Source organism: Ciconia boyciana, chromosome 1 (assembly GCF_034638445.1).
Source record: "Ciconia boyciana chromosome 1, ASM3463844v1, whole genome shotgun sequence".
In the NCBI taxonomy this organism is placed as follows: Eukaryota; Metazoa; Chordata; class Aves; order Ciconiiformes; family Ciconiidae; genus Ciconia; species Ciconia boyciana.
Window position 1 is genome coordinate 72930443 of NC_132934.1, and position 17170 is coordinate 72947612.

The following is a 17170-nucleotide window of genomic DNA, read 5'->3' on the forward strand; positions in this document are numbered from 1 at the left end:
GTTCAAAGTTACCTAATGGGCAAAGCTGAAATTAAGTTGCAGCTTTACCCCTGCTTCCAAGTACAGTGGAACAATGGGTGGTTATTTACTCTTGCTAGAAAGCTCCGTGTGTTCCAGCAAGGTTTTACGCAATTTCCTCTCAAAAACTGGAGGAGACCACTCACATAGCTGGAATGCTATAGGCTGTATACCACTGTCTGGGTGAATGTCTTTTATTAGGTGAAAACATGACAGTAAAAGTTTGCATATTTGACACCTCCATGTTGGGTTATTTAGCTGGGAAATTATTTGGGAAGCAATCAGAAAAACAGTAGTGAAATCTGCCTTCTAAAGAATGCTTTTTTGACCCTGTCACGTTGCTGCAGTTGGTTATGATGAAAACCAGAATGTTTATGTTCTGGTTCTCAGTCTATTGCTCTACCAGCTCAGGAGCTCTGTCCTCATTTCAGAGCCAAGAATAAATCACATCACCTCAGAAAGCGGGTGAGTTTTTGAAATGTGCCTACAGATTAGTCCTTGTGTCTGTCAGCAGTCAGTACAACTTAAGTTGCTTTTTACTCAATTAAGGTGACGTAACTGAGCAGTACGGTGGATGTAGCTGAGCAGTATGTTAAGCTTGAGATGGTTTGCCTGCCAGCAAATTCTGCTGGAACTTTCACATCAACAACTCAAGTTGTTATTGTAAATGGGATAGTATTTTGGGTTAGAATTCCTAAGGGATTTAATCTTACAGCTTCAGGCTCCTCAAAAATTATTTCAAAAGGGATGCCTATGCTGACACTTACACTGTAGTGTAGAGATTCCTGGGCTGCTTAGCTTACACACCAAAAGCGGTTAAACCCTGGCAAAAGACAGAACTTGACATGCTTTTAAAGCTTTCTTCACAATGCCTCAGTTCTGCTTGCACCTTAAAACTCCCTCTGCAATCCCTCACTAGTGATTCCTATGTTTTTGTAGTTTCACCTGTGTTACTTCAAGTGCCTTCTATCATGCCAGCTTTCAGAAAGGGCATACATGGCTCTTCAGTGCTGCTGCTGTTATGGCAAAGCTTATCATTTCAAGCACATTTGGCAGCTCCTTCATTCCTTCGTTAACAATCTGTTATTGTGTATTACTCCTGCTCAATTTTAAATGCTTCTCTATTTTTTAGAGAAGCATTTCTTCTATTTCTTTGCTTTGTTTTGCAAAGTAGAACTGTAAATTAAATAATCTTATTCATGTAGTTTCTCTAGTTTAATACCAAATGCTTCTAAAAGGTGCTGTTACTCAAGGAGCTTCTTGTGATGAGAATTTCTCAGTTTGTCTCCTGTTCCTGCTCACCAGCAGGTATCAGCGATGAGAAGCATAGCCTAAAACTGTAAGACTTTCAGTTGCTACCAGGGTGATACTGTTTTAGGCAGTAGATTTACTTAAAGAAATGTCAGCTAGGATCTTAAGTCCCTTGAGTTTACTATAGCAGCTGTCTAGAAACTGTAGATCTCATTGTCTTAACAGCTGAGTGTGTAATATCCTCATTAGATTGAGTATTCTTTACTAAACTGATTTGCAGTGTTAAGTGCAGTGTGTGATTGTGTTGCTGCTTTAAAAATACACTGAACCTTTCCGTTCAGGAGGTGAGTAATCTCTTCACATCAGCATCAGAATCACCATCAGCTTCAGGCTTCTGTTTGCATCTGCTCTTTGGATCCCTGTGGCCCTCTTGTGTAACTTTGTATAAACAAAAGCCTGTTTCCACATTGCCTAAATGTGTTCAAACTGGCTTTTGAAATAAAAATGATGCCTTGATGAAGTTGCTACCAGTGCCTTTAGGCTGTCATCTTGGATTCATTCCGTATGAAGAAAGACCTTGTAACTGACTTAAGGTTGGGTGTCAGATTTTTTGTTTGTTTGTTTTGAGGTTCCACAAAAAAAGATGCCAAAGCTTCCTTAATGTCAGAAAAGGGGTGGGGGATGGTATTTACAAAGGCAATTAGAATTTATTTCTGAAGTCAGTAGTAATCATGATCTCTGACGTAGTGTATGAGGAGTAGTAATAGTCTTAATCTGTGTGAAAAGAGATGCAGTTTTGGATGTACTCCAAGAAAGTAGCTACCTTTTAAAATGCAGTATTTCGTTCTAATCTTTATTTTCCTTGCAAGAAACCTGTAGACATTGTCTGGTTTCTTAATTTTTAGTATTAGGGTGGTACCAAGAGGACTGAACCTGCTATAAAAGGAAGTAAAATAAGAAGAGGCAAATTGTTGCAAGAGGTAAGTCTGACACAGAAAGGGATATCCTAACTTGGAGAAGTTAAGGCAGCTGTAGATGTGTGAAATGGAAAGTAAAGTGAGAAGTCAGCATATAAGAAGAGAGAGTGGAGGAAAACAGAAGGGAAATAGGAATACACATTCTTTTGTTGTGGCAGCTCTTACAGGATATAGGTAATAAATATCTTGTATCTAATGTAATATGGGAAGGGGAAACTTGGAAAAAGGAGTCTATAAGTCTGGGAAAGGTCTCTGAAGAATAAAATAATTAGTTAGTTTGGCTAGAGTAGCCCCAAAGTGTTTCAATAGTCTACTATAGGCTGAACTAATTGGTAGCTTATGATCTTGATTTTTGTTCCAGAGTTTCTATTTAGCTTTGTAACCCTGAGCTAGAGGATCAACTATAGTGATTTGAGAGCAAGGACTGGTATTGGCCGAATTTTCTTCTATGCCTGTATACCTTATTGGGGTTTCCCCAGATTATGTTCAGTTTATTCCTTTATAAATACTGGATCACTTCTTACATGTCTTCATACTTGATGATTTCCTCCTTTCATCTCTGTGCATTCTTGTTATGAGATTTGATCCCTCAACTTGTAATTAATGGCAAAGCCAGGCTTGCCACTGGTAATCTTGCACTCAATGCATTCTTCTTTTCTATTCATTTTATGCTGCTCTTGTTCTCACTCCATCTCATCTCGGGCAGGAGAAGGGCAATAAAGACTATAGATATAAAGGATTGCTGAAATTTCAGTAGGGCCATGCTATTGTCCCTTTCGGAGACTTTTGAGTTTGCTTCCTTGTTGAAGCCACTCCTCTCTCATTCTTAGGAGCATCCTGGAGATTGACCTCTCTGGTTGACCTCAGTTACTGCAGAAGTTGGTATCAACTCAACTGATGCTCAAGTCCCATTAAAACCAATCCTTTCTGAAGTGCTTTTGGCAGCAAAGGTTCTCTGAATGCTTCAGAGGTTGGTACTGCCAGTAAGATTTCCATGTCTACTTTTGTCCTATTTTCTGGAATGAGGGAGCACTCACATAAAAATGTAAGTATACATAAGTAACTTCTAAAATATTATAATAAAGAGGAAATAACTCTTCATTTAAGGAGAAATTGCAATCTTTTAAAATAATAATTTGTATATTAATGTATAAATTGATCCTGGGTTAGTGCTCTCTCCACGGGCAAACTGTTCTCTTCCTTTTTGTTCCACTTTTTTTTTTTTTTTTTCCAGTACTGATGTATTGGTAAAATGGACAAGTTGGATCAGTACCACTGTTGCTTCTTTGGAAAAATTTTGTACCTAAAAATTAAATCTTGAAAAAGCTTGATTCATTTAGTACTCGTTAGAGTTACTTAGTCTGGGATTATCAGTAGTCACAGGAGGAAGTTATTTGGTATTTAAATAAAATATTTAATCAAAATAAGTTCTTATTAAGAAAATATACAGGATGAGTAAAGAGAGATATATTGTTAGATATTAGATTCAATGATGTTTTGTGATGCCTATAGTTATGAAGCAATACTTCTGTCTAGAAGTTAAAAGCACATTTGTCTTTTGGCCATTCCCAACCCACCATTCCCACTAGCATCGTGATGGTTTGTCTGCAGTTCTCCTACCGCTGCTGGTTTCTTCATTCTCAGAAAACAGCAAGGAAGGAACCTCAAAAAACCCTTTGTTTGCCTATTTCAAGGAAAAATTAGAGCTGTTACCTAAGTGGTGCAGATGAAGAAAATGTTTTGAATATTCATACAATGATTGTTGCTTTGGAAAGAAACTCTGAAGCAGCTTTTTGGGGCTTGTAGGATAGAGTAAGCATTTCTCCACAAAAGGGAAGTTTATTGACAAGTTGTATATGTTTTAGTGACACATTTGCTTCATTTAAAAGAAAGTTGGTATTATTCTAAGACCAACAGGAGTTTATCCTGCCGTATACTGTCCAGTAAGCTTTTTGTTACAAGATAACTTTCAAGCCTTTCTGTAATTAATTGACTTTCAAAAGTGTCTTGATTTCCTTGTCAGCAGTGCAGTAGTTTTATAATAATAATTTGCTAATTCTTATGTCCTTGCTGGAGGACAATCTTGTTAGTATTCTTTCTTGCCAGGAATTGATCATCCTGGATAGACTTGTAACTGAATCTTAGAGGTTGCTGTACAATTGATTTGTGTTATTGTGAGAGCGCTGCATAGGTGCATCCTCAGCTGTAGAGCCTTTTGTTGGAGATGATCTAAAAATAGAGCAAAATTCCTTTGCATTTAGTAATGTGTGGTGGAAGTTTCCACTATAAGATTGTTGAAGTACATAGTAGTAGGTCCTGTGGTATGTAGCTAATCCTGAGTGCTAGTCAGCTTCTCTTTCCAGAATTTATTAGATACCTGTGTTTATATGTGTATCTGTGATTGCATGTCAGTTGTGTAGTATCTGAGGGTTGTAACTGTTTAAATCTTGCCTGGCTTATAAGATTCTTTAAGATTTGTTTTCTAAGATTGGAGGGGCGGGGGGAGGGCGGAATGGAAAAAAAACCCTAATAATAAAAACACAGAGTGTGTCTGAGGATGAGACGTGCCAGTGATTTCATCAGTGCTGGGAATCTTGGATTGTGAAAGCCAGTTGTCCCCAATCCAGTTTATTAGAGCGGGAGCCTGCGTAACATGATCAGGGTGAATTAGACCCTTGTTAAGGGCGGTAGTGGATTTCAGAATATGCAAATTTCTGCTTTCTTCACCAGTCACCTCAAATGTACTGTAGAAAATACTGAAATGATTGTAAGTTTGTGTGTGTACTACATTTAAGCAAGAATAATCAAGTGCACATGTGAAATCACATCCAGTGAGTGCAGACTTTCTGAGATACCAAAAACGGTGCAAGCCAGTTGGAGAGTCAGTTAGGGAAACACAACCTGTAAGAAGAGGTTACCTAGCCTACAGAAGAGAAAGCTGAAAAGGAATATAACTCCAGAAATACATTAACAGCTCCAGCAAAGTGGGAGTAATTGGTTTTCTATGTCTCTGATAGTTACAACAAGAAATAATGGTCTTAAGCTGGAGCTGGGGAAAAGTGGTCTAAAGGAAGAATGTCCCTGATAGTTTCATAAGCCTTGATGGGACAGCCTACAATGACAATCTGTATTTGTATACATTCACGATGCTAGCATACCTGCAAATTGTTGTTTTGTTTTATTAAATGTGATAAAAGCGTTAAAAAACCTAGCTATAGCCTAGATTTATTGGCTAAGAATACACTGCACATGAACATCATTGCTCCCACTGTCAAATTAATATGTCACTTCAGAAGTGTTAAACTCTCTAAATAATTGTTTGCTGAGCTGTTTTTGGTTGGTTTTTTTTATGTTGCTGTCTGCTTTTTGAAAGACTTTATAAATGCCTATTACTTTCAGGAGGGATTTTTTGGTTTTGTTTGTTTTCCTTAAGTAAATTAATCAGTTGCACTCTGTTGCATATTGTCTGCTTTTTTGGTCTGTGTTTCCTCTTTCTATATCTGAATGTAATCTCTTTGAAGTAGAGGCTTTATTCTGTGCTTATATGTAAGGTAAGGTACTAGTCCTTGACTAAGATCCTTTGTTTTCCTGTATCATGTGTAGTGTACAATTCAACATACCACTTGGTTTCTGGGACAAGAAAGAGGTCTTCCAAGTAAAAACTGTCATACAGTCGGTAGCCTGCATACATTTGTAATGATATCAGGGTTTCAAAGCAGCTGTGTTATTCAGCGGTTATTAAAGACTGGAACTAGTATAATGTAACTTACTGTCTGGTATATTTAGGAATCAGCTTTGCTTTGCACACTGGAGCAAGTGTTTTCGTCATTCTTTGGGGAGCTGAATTTCTGATTTTCTTTTGGTCCTCTGGTTACACAGTTTTTATATGTAAATGCTCCTTCTGCAGGGAAATTAATTTTTGTCATTTGGGAATTAATGCTGTTTTTCTTACAAATACATGTGTAGCAATAGCTGAGTAGACTGCCTGTGAAACAAGTAAAGACTCTTTTAGTGCTCTTTCCTACCCAAATGTTGCTTTCTGTGATTGTTGTTGGCAAAATTCTTGATGGAAAGCACAGTCATTTCCTCTGAATTACAATATTAACCTTACTGTGATGTAATGTAGGGATAGAAGTCCATGCCGTTTTAAAGCATATTCTGCAGGATGCTTCACAACTTTGCTTTTTTTGGAAGTTTGGTTTGAAGTCTGAAGTGCAATTAGTAATTAAACTTTGCGCTAGGGTGTGGGTGTTGGGAATAATAGATTACTTTTTTATTTGTTAATAAACTAGTGAATTGGGAGTGCAGGTTCCAAGCTATGACATGAACATTGATTTAACATATTTTTTGTTTTACTCTTTCACATCAGTTTGCTCTTGTAAAGAATTATATTACTAGTTTCAAAACAATGCTAGTGCTTTCCCTAAATGCATATTCGGGGTAGGATTTTATTGTAATCTTAAATGTTCTATTTTATTATTACACTGATACCCATGTTCCTACGGTGGAAAAATGTTAAGGCTGCCTTAGGCCTGTTTGGTCCAAGTGGTGCTATTTTATAGCTCAATCTTAATTGTCTAGTAAATGGAGGTTAGGTTTTTTGTTGTTTGTTTGTTTTTAATAAATGTTCATCTAGAATATAACCTCAAAATGACTGTACTAGGCAGATCAAAGAGATCTCTGTGTGATGACAGATAACTATGAAGAGTGTGTGGGTGCAGCTAAAAACTGGACCAAAGTGTGTTGTGGTATTTGTTAGTACTTTATTCTGCATATGCATGTGGTTTTTTTGCTCTCCAAAATACTTTGTGATAAGGAGATCCAGAATTTTTATAAGTTCCAGTTGTTTCTTTTGTTAAACAAATGTTGCTTTTCAGTAAAGTTACTATTAACATTACCAATTCTTACATCTGCACCACTTTTCACGTGTGTCTCCTCACTGCTCTCTAAGCTTGAGTCCTGCTCAGTTGAGCCTCAGCTCTTTTAGACCATTCCACGTTTCTGATTGTCCCTTATGGAGTCCTTCAGTACGCATTCCGAGTTGGGGGGACAAGACTGGATCTCCATGCCCCATAGAGACCAATGGTGATATGGTTGTTTACTGTTATCAATTCCTCTGACATGTTTGCCTTTTTGACTGCCACTGAGCTGACACCTTTTGATACAACCGGGTAGATCTCCAGACCTTTTCTGAGAGGTGGCACCTAGTACAAGCCTGGTCTTTGTCTCTGTGCTTCTCTTTCCTGTAAGAATCACTTTTCAATTAATGTGCTTGGTTTCAATTGCTATCTTGTATCACGGGCACAGGCTATTACGGGTTTTCTTGGCAACTCTCTTCAATCTAATTTTGCCTGTCCTGAGTAATTTCATATCAATTGCAAATTATTCCTATGTTATTCACTTGCTTTTTCAGATAGCTTATGAATATCTTGTGTATAATGGGTTCTTGTATTTTGCATCTTCCTACCCATACATACAGAGGACTCTTTTATTTCATTGCAATTAGGCTCTTTTAAGAGGTCTGAATGAAAGACTTTGTAAAAATGGGATTTTTTTGAGATAAGCATATTGATCTGATCAGTATGATTCCATTGCAGTAAATGTGCAAGGTGAAGCTTTCCCCTACAGAGGTGGTGTTGACTCTTTCACAGTATACTGTATATATTCAAATATCTGTTAATTCTGTTCTTCTTTATAATACCTGATAACTCACCCAATACAGAAGCTAAACTTGAAAAAAGTGAAGCACTTTATAGCACATAGGATCACCATTTGGCATCTTCGTTCTTCCGATACAAAAGTCAGTTTGTATGAGAGGTATGCCCTTATGTCATACTCCTCATTTTTTTTTCCTTATTTCCTTAGAATTATTAAATAAATACTAATTTGACCTGGTGGTTTTATTGCAGTTCACTTATATCAGCTCCATAAAATAAATCTCTTGTGCTGACATTGCTTTGAGACAGTTTATAAAACTCTCTTGCTAGAAAGAAACACTGTGGCACTTTCAAGGGGAACTTGGTTTCTCCAATGAGAAAAATGTGGCTAGCTCTTTTGCTGTGGTTTTGTCTGTCTTGAGTGCTCCTTTTGCATCTTCAGATCAAATCACTTCTTCAGATTCGTTTTAAAGATTTACAACTGGATAAGAGTCAGGCTGCCGTATTTACTCAGCAGCTCCTCCACCTCCCCCTCCCACCTCCCCACTTGCTTGCTGCCAGCTGAAATGGAAAATTCTCGACTTTCTGGTAGGTGGCAGCATTTGCTGCCTGTTCTCCTGCCCGTCCCAGTGCTCTGCCGGAGGAGCTGGATGGCTGGCTTCAATTAATACGGGCTCATATAGGAGTAACATGTTGAAGCAAGGGGGAAGAGGGGGGGAAATTTTTGTCAGCTGTCTCTCGAACTCGGAGCGAGCACTGCCAAGGGCACGATACCGACCGTGGCGATGCGCCTTTCTGCATTAGCGTCGCTTACTCTGAGCATCTCGGCTGAGGAGGGATTTTCCTTTGTCGTATCCTGGTTTGTGTGGTAGCTCTTGGAGGAGACTGAGTAGCTCAGCCTCTGAGTAAGAGGTGATTCTAATCTGTTGCACAAGTCTAAATACTGACTGCAGTATACATATACTGTAAATACAGTATGTATAAATACTGTATGTTTAAGATTAATTGAACTCAGATGAGGCTTTGGATTTGAGCATAAAGGCTAGGATTCTTCCAGAAAGAAATCTGTCATTAGTATTGCCTTGCTTTAACAGCAGAGATTATCCAGACTGTTTAAAGTGGGTGGTATTTTCAATCTTTATTTCAAGCTCTCAGTATTTTTTCCTCTTTAGAAACCTGTTACAAGAACACAGTCAATGTCCGGTCTTATATTTTGCTTTGGCATAAGCTTAGAAGTGGACTATGAAGACAAAAAAGTAAGGTGGGAGTAGGATCTGGAATAGAATTTAATGGGACACAAATGAAGGTGGCATGGGAAAAGTAGGTATGTCAGGGGTGAAGAGAATTGCAATATTTAGTGTTTTCATCCTGGTAAAAACAAGCATGCTTGGCTTCATTGGGTAGCTGTGCTTTAAACCAGGCAGTATATGTGAGGGGGGAAAAGTGGCAAGATATTTTTGACTGTTGCGTTTTATGTCCTTGAAATGATTAAATGTTAGGGGAGGGAATGAAAATAGTTCATTGCATTATGGAAGTGCTGACTTTTGTCTCCAAATCAATTCAAGGAACTGAATGAAAATACAGTTAAAATATGTTCATTATGTTCTTCCTGTTAACAAAAACATTTGGATATTTTTTGCCAATCATATTGAAGACACTTTAAAATCATCAGAACATATATAGAAAAATCACATGTCAAGTTGGCTATTAAAATTACTATGTTAATTAACAGTGATCTGTCATTTTAGAAGTTGTGAACTTGTTTTATGGATGACCTATCATTTAGTTTGACAATTGCTTATTGCCAGTAAGTTGTCTCTTTGTGTTCTGTAATATTATCACTGGATAAGTCATTCTGGGTTGAATTTTGGTGATAACCAAAGCACGTGATGCTTGTTATTCCTTTTTAATGTCTTTGACATTGTTCTTCACACAATGGCATGAATAGGACGCATCCCCTTATTTCACATTTGAAAATTGCCAAAGAGATGAATCAGAACATCCCAGAGGGAAGAAGAAAAATGGTGTGGGTTTTTTGTGTGGTGGAGTTTTTTGGGGGGTGTTTTTTGTTTTTTTGGTTTTGTTTTTTTTAACTATCAACTGACAGGTCTGGGTAGTTTATTATGGCTCTAGACACAGAGTAAAACATTCAGAAGTAATTATTAAACTTCCTCTTTAAGAAGGTAAGCTAGGACCAGCAGGAAGTACATGATAATGACCAAATTCATTGCAACTCTGTTAGTCTGGACAAATCACGGTATGTTACTTGGATTTGAATCATCATATTCCCATTCCTGTTGCAAAACAGAATTTGTGAATAAGAAACTTGGAGTTTATTTTATAATTTATGGCTAATGATGGAACCTGTTTCAAATTGGCGGTGGCAGCAGCAATGTTTCTTACATAAGCTTCTTAAATGACATATGGAAAGCATTCCTAGCTTTTAATTCCTTTTAAAAAGCAATGTCAAGGAATTAACTGATATAGGTACTGATGTTTTAGAAATGTGACATGCATGATTAGTCACTACTGTTAATTAGTTAAATTAGACAAGTATCTTCTTGCCAAAAGTGTTTTATTTCCTGACACACACATCCCCCTTGATTTGTTGAGCTTTTTACAAAGCTGCTTTTATTTGTTGGAGCAGTGTTTGACTATTTATAGTAGTGGACCCATATGTTGAGATTTGAGAAACCCAGAAATTAGGAATGACTAAATGCTTAGTGACTGACCTTTTTTTTTTTTTCCTTCCCTGGTGACAGTATGTAATTCTCTAATCTGGAAAGTTGATCTCAATCCTTAACAGCTTCATGGTATGTTATTTTGCATCATGTGTACAATTGCATTAATAGATGTAGGTATGTTTGTAAGTATGTGGAAATGCAGGCTGCAATCTTAAAAAATTTTCATGTCATTATTTTACTTATCTGAAAGGTTAGGTCTAGAGAGCCTATGAACAGGAACTGAAGTGATACCAAATGAGGAGGCAGGGTAGGGGATGCAGCTAGAATGGGGGCTTAAGCTCTGCAGCTTCTCCCTAAAATCTCCTGGAGAATTTGTAATTCACTGACTGGTAAAAGCATCAGCCTTTATGGAAGAACTTTAAAAACTTTATAATACCTGTGCCGCAAGTGTTAAATCATGTGTTGCTTTCCTAATGAACATCTCTAACATGTTGCACTTTCTTTGGGCTATAAATCTACTGGAACTGACCAAATCTGTCTGTGTCTTGAAGGCAAAGGTCACTGGTGTTTTAGGAGATTCTCAGTGGGAATCAATCAAATCATTGATTCAGAAGAGGAAAGAGAATGAGTTTTGTAATAATAAAGATTCGATATGTAAAGTAATTCTGTTATTGCTAGGAATAGAAATTTGTGACTGTTCAATCCGTTCTTGCCCTGTCTCTCCTTCTTCCTCCGCTCTGTCCTTGAGTAGGTAGCCCAGAGGAAAGAGAAGTGTTTTTTCCCAGGAAACTTATTCTCTTTTTCCACACTCTAAAGCCAAATTCTGTTCTTTGTATAAACATTTTTGTAGATCCTTTTTCAGTGTCTTCGAAACTTTAGATGAAGTCATGGACAAACAAATGTGAAAATGTTTTTTCTGAATAAATTTACCTTGTGTCCATTCTACTAAAGATGCATGTGATTAGGGTAAGAGCTATCTCTGTGGCAACCTTCCTGCTCTTGCTATTCAAGCCAGGAAGAACATATAAGGCTCATCTTAATAAATGCAGACTATCTTATGTGCTTTGCCTTTTCAGTACAAGCTAAATGCTTGGATGGGATTTTTTTGTTTGTTTGGGTTTTTTTTTTGGTGTGGTTTTTTTAAGTTGCATTTGTACATTAATTTACACTGCAGATCAAGTTACTTCTTTCAGATACTTCTATGAATGTTATGTATGTTCCACATTAAAATATTAATGGAGGAGATATTTGACTCCTTGGCACAGGACTAAGATTTTTCCAGGTGAAGTGACTTGAGGTTGCAAAAGCCATGCCAAGTACTGCAGTGGCAGTGAAAAAGACTAGCTTATGCATAATTATTTTCAGATGTACTTCCTACAATTAATTACTGTATCATACTTACCATCATGAATAAACTTGTAAACAGTTGTTCAAACTCTTTAAGTTATGCTTATATGAATCACTTAAATACTAATTGTTCTGGGATACTGGTAAGGATTCTGGCGAAGGAAGTTGGCACCTGAGTAGAACTTCTTGAAGTTTTCAAGAGCAAAGAGGAATTGGGAGGTGATTTTTAGAACGTTATTGAGACCTGTTGCCACACTAACCTACATTCATACATGAAGAGGCACAAATGATCTGTGCATGGCTTGAAGGCAGAAAGTTGCCAGGAGGGACACCAGTGTAGTAGTCAGTTCACCTTTCTAAAGTTGCTCCTAAACTTTAAAACTTGGGTGAAATAGTTGAGGCTATTTAATAATAGCTAATAAAATTGAAAGCTTTGGAGTAAATGCACATTACATGCAAATATGAATTCTGACATCTTCCTTTTGAGTATCTCTTACCAAGGCTTAAAAGAGCAGACATGCTATATCTTGTCTTTAAAATAAGTATCTAGGTTTTAAAATTCATATCCAGAAGGAATAAATTTGATAATCATCAAAGTTAACTTCTGTCTTCAGACTCAACAGGAAATTCAAATGCCTGTCAGTCAACTTACACAAGTCACTTCTCAAGCATACTGAAGTCTGAAACAGTTTGTCAAAAGAGATTAAATAAAAGGAAGAATGTAATATGCCACAAAATAATTTTAAAAAAATCAAAATGCCCCTGCAACTAAGAAAAACAAGTTTCCTTGATGTTCTTTAGTATATCATGTTTGAAATATGAGGTGGTGATAGTAATTTTGAACGATGGTACAATAATGGCACTAAAATATCTGTATGCATGTAATTCAGTTATTTGTATTTCTAATGAGTGTTTGATAGCATTTCTTTTTTCTGTATGTGCTCTCTGGATGATTCTTATTTACATTGATTGGCAGTAGAGTACTATATTATTGCTCAGGGAGATTGATTTTTACCTCCTATTATAAAACCTAAAGGAAATAGCAGTTCTAAAATCTGGGGGCAATGGGTGAAGGATTTCTCTGAATATTAGCCTTATAGCAAGCTATTAAAAAAAAAAATCAAACAAAAACAAAAAAACCCACAACAAAACAAAAATAACCCACAAACAAACCCTGCAACTCCTGTGTTTTGTTAACAGCAAGTCTTTAGTAATAAAACAAATAGTAATACAGTAAGTATTACTTACAGTAAGTATTACTTACAGTAACACAAACTTACTTTCAAGAATTGGTAGTATATGTGTCTTAAATACACTAATTTAAGAACAAATTTTTTAAAACTCATGGCAAAATTCACTTTTTTTAATACTGCTCATATAATATTTTGATGTTTCAGTCTGATAGGAACCCTGGGAATGTCTTATCTAGGCTAATTCAGATTTTAAAAAAACAAACAACACAAGTCTAAACACACTTTGCGTCAGGGAGAGGGGAGTGGGATTGCCAACAAAGATCAGGATTTTAATATGTTAGCACATTAATTGAAACTTACTTTTTGAAAAGCACTTTTTTCTTTGTCTATCAAACTTTCAGTTCTAAACAAGTGTCTGAATTTCAGAGCCTGTTTTTTGAGCGGGGAGTGTTTGGGTGTGTGGGATTTTGAATGCGGGTTGTTGTTTGCTTGTTTTAACAGTGAATTAATTATTCAAAATGGGGGAAAGATGACACTGAAACTTCTCTAGGCACAGCGCAATCATGTGTATCCCAGAACTTCTTGTTGGGCTGTGGTGTGACTTCCAGTGAGATGGAAGCTGCAAGTATATGCCTTGGGAGCTGCCCTCCTCTAGGTGGAAAAATTGAAAGGACATTGATACTTGATTAATAACCCCCAATTAGTATTTGGGGTTTATTTCACACTGCTGTCTCATTAGTCCTTGCAGGTACAAGATATTGCCAGAAGTAAACACCTATAATACACTCTTTGCTAAAGAAACATAACAAAGTCTTATTTTTCAGTAGTGGCAGAATACTGCCAACCTATTGCAGTGCAGCTGGCATCGCTCCACAATCGAGAGCGCAGTAATGCATTTTTGTGATACTTGATATCTGAGCATTATAGTCTTAGCAGCTAAGGAGCTACCAATAAAGAATATTAATCCATAATTAATGTTGTCTCATAATTATTGTAACAATACTACATTTGTATATACAGAATAAATTAGATCGTTGTTTCAAGGGTTTTCAAACATAATGTAATTTGAAGTGCAGCATAGGATATTGTGTGGAAATTTGTAGTTCTATGTAAATTGTTTTTAAAACACTTCAGACCACGAAGTTCTTTTAGATGGAGGAATTCATGTGATAAAAATGTTAAACTTTTGTTTGTCTGCAGATGCTTTCCTGAGAATTTTGTAGCTGGACGTGATGTAGGGATGGTCTGGTAGGGTTTGCTCTGTGCATGCTTGAGTTCTGCATGTCAAATGAATGTTGTGAGTTTTGTCTACAAAATCACTTACTGTAAAACTGCACATTGCAAGGATAAATGTCTTTGTGTATAATGCATTGTAGTAGACGGAGCTGCTATTGGAAGGAGAAACTTGTAGACAAGTTGAAATAAACACTGTTTCAGGTTTTGTTCATTTATGCTGTTTGCACATCGATAGTGTGCTTGGACTCGCACTATACTGTGCCAAGATTCTGTTTTTCGAACATTGAATTACTACAAGTAATTCAGTCTTTTTTTTATATTTTTCTCTTTCTTCATTTTGAGTTAAGACCAACAACAGTTTGTCATCTCTTTTTTTTTTTATTTGAAGTTATGCACTTGTTTTAGCAGTTTGCTTTGAAATTTTGAGTCACAGGTGACTTAAAAGGTGCAAAATCAGCAGCAGGCTTTAAACACAAGCAGATTTCTACTTGTTCTTCTCATCTTCTCAACAGTGGATTAAAGTAATAAAGTTCTCATGTAATGAGTGGTGAATGAAGCATTGAACCTTTCTTTTATTTTCTGTTTTTCAAGTAGGATGTCAAAACATTTTTTTTCCATTTTCATGTCCAATACTGCTTTGTGACTGTTTGTATATCTCTGTGTGTGTGTGTGTTTATGTGTACATACATATTTCTAAGGAATACCTTAGCCTTAAAAAAAAAAAAAAGTCTGTAAGAGGCTGCTTGAAAGAAAAGTTAAACTGTGAATGAATTTCCTCTGGCTTGTATTGAAGACACACATTGGCTATCTTGCTCATTAATTTTTCTTTTTCCTTTTTGTACTAATGGGGTTTTTGCAGTTTGGTTTCAGCATGTAATATACCACACACTTTACCACTCGTATTTCCTGTGATGGTTTTTTTTTAAGTGCTTGGGATGAGAATGAGTCTTACTTATAGGAAGTCAAATCTCCAATGTTTACCTTCCTGCTGTTAAAGATACTGTAAATACTCATTATTCCCATGTCAGTGTGAGTACCTCTTAATTTTAAAGATAGGTATTTTAAGAAAATACGAATAGCTTGCAAAATACTCTTGGTGTTTGCTATCCTAACTAAAATGTGACTCTAGGATTCAAAATTGAAGAGATTTTTATTAGTCATGTAACTCCAATTTAATTGTTGATTTTCTTGTGCTTTGGTTTGTAGCTTATTTCCTGTGAATCATGTTTGAATCCTGAATACAAATTGTATACTTTTTGAAGGACTTGAAATATTGGAGTAATAATGAAACTTTATCCCTGGGCTGTTGGCCTGAAAACAAAAGTCAATTAAAAAAGCATTTAAAGTGTTGCTCCCTCTAGTTTTTATTGAAGCTTGTAGGCTTTTTCATATTGAGGAATATAAAGCTCATTAGACCAGTTAAATTGACTTTAACAAAAGGGAAAGCCATAATATGATGATTTTCATCTGTGCTGCTTTTATTTTAACTGTCACTTTGATTAGATTTGCTTTCAGCAGGTTTAAGTGGTTGGTATCTGACAGTAGGAGTTCTTGGTAAGGATAGCGTTGCTGAATTGGTGGCAGCTTGTACGGAAGGAAAGCCTGTGATATTAGCGCCTAATCCAGCACTGTGCTGGATCTGGTGATTTGGTTGAGAATAAAATTAAACAGCCACACGCTAGCTTGTGAATTTGTTGTCCAAGTATATTAAATAGTATCCCTATTTTAGGCATCTGTCTATGGGAACCCCCTAACAAGGATTCTTATATCAAGTATCTGATTGAAAATTATAATTATATACCTGTGTTGAGTAGTAAAGTTCAACTGCAAATTAGCTGCAGATCATTCAGAGTTTAGTTATCCTGTTCACTTGTTTAATAATCTTTCAATGTTTGTGGCTTGAGAATTACTCTCCTCTCCCTTCCACAATCCATGCTACATTTATATCAATTTCCAGGGAGATAGGGAACAGTCCGTAAGCTCTGCCTGCTGGAGGAAGATGTTCATATTTGGCAAGATAGTGTCATTTGAAGTGAAAGTCAACTCCATGCCACAAGTTGGTGAATCATTCCCTATCTTGTTGAAAAGGATGTTGGAGAAGCCAGGGGAATAAAAAAAAGCTGTTTGAAGAAATTTGTAAGTTTGAAAAAAAACCCTTAGATTTGTAATAAACTGATACTATAATAGCATTCCTACTCAGCTTTACAGTAGCTGAGAAAAGCAGCCAAATATAGGAGAAATTATCTCTAGTAGTTTGATAAGTCTTGTCTTCAAGGTTTCTAACAGAATGTATTTGTGGGTTTTGCAGCAGTTGCCAGAAACTGAGATAGCCAGAGATGAGGATTTTTGTTTTGTTTTTGAGAACTCAAGAATTCCCAGCCAACAGCAGTCTGTGGTTCAGTGACTTCCAGAGGCAGAGGTGATATTTTGTATTTAACTGCAGGTGATGGGTTTCTGTATTCATTCCTGAACCCACACAAACTCCATGAGCTGTTTTGGAGCCTAAATGGAGCTCCGTGCTGCAACTGCATGTATGAAGGACTATCACCTTTTTTAGTTTTGAATTGCTACCGTCTAGTTTCATTTGGTGTGTCCTGCTTTTCATGTAGGTGCAAGTGATGCATAAAAGTTTACCATAAAAGCCTGAGTGATAAAAGGATCTTTATCACATCTCCAGTCTAAGGCCTATCAATCTATTTTTGTTCCTTACATGTGGAAAGTGTTCTACACCCTTTAGTCATTTTTTTGGAACTTCTGTGGTTTTTTTGGTTTGTATGTGTGTAAGGATTAATCTACACACAAAACTT

The 17170-nt window shown here is 36.6% G+C and overlaps 1 protein-coding gene across 16 annotated transcripts in view; it reads left to right on the top strand.

Annotated features, from left to right (window-relative positions):
* Positions 1 to 17170, top strand: part of PLEKHA5 (pleckstrin homology domain containing A5) — a 176954-nt gene that overhangs the window by 41326 nt on the left and 118458 nt on the right. The window contains exon 1 of one of the 16 annotated variants that reach the window (XM_072874413.1): positions 465 to 483. The exons of the other annotated variants lie outside the window; for them this stretch is intronic. The gene's annotated coding sequence lies outside the window, so the exon portion shown is untranslated. Of the gene's footprint in view, positions 1 to 464; positions 484 to 17170 lie in introns of those variants that run through there. 16 annotated transcript variants of the gene reach the window in all.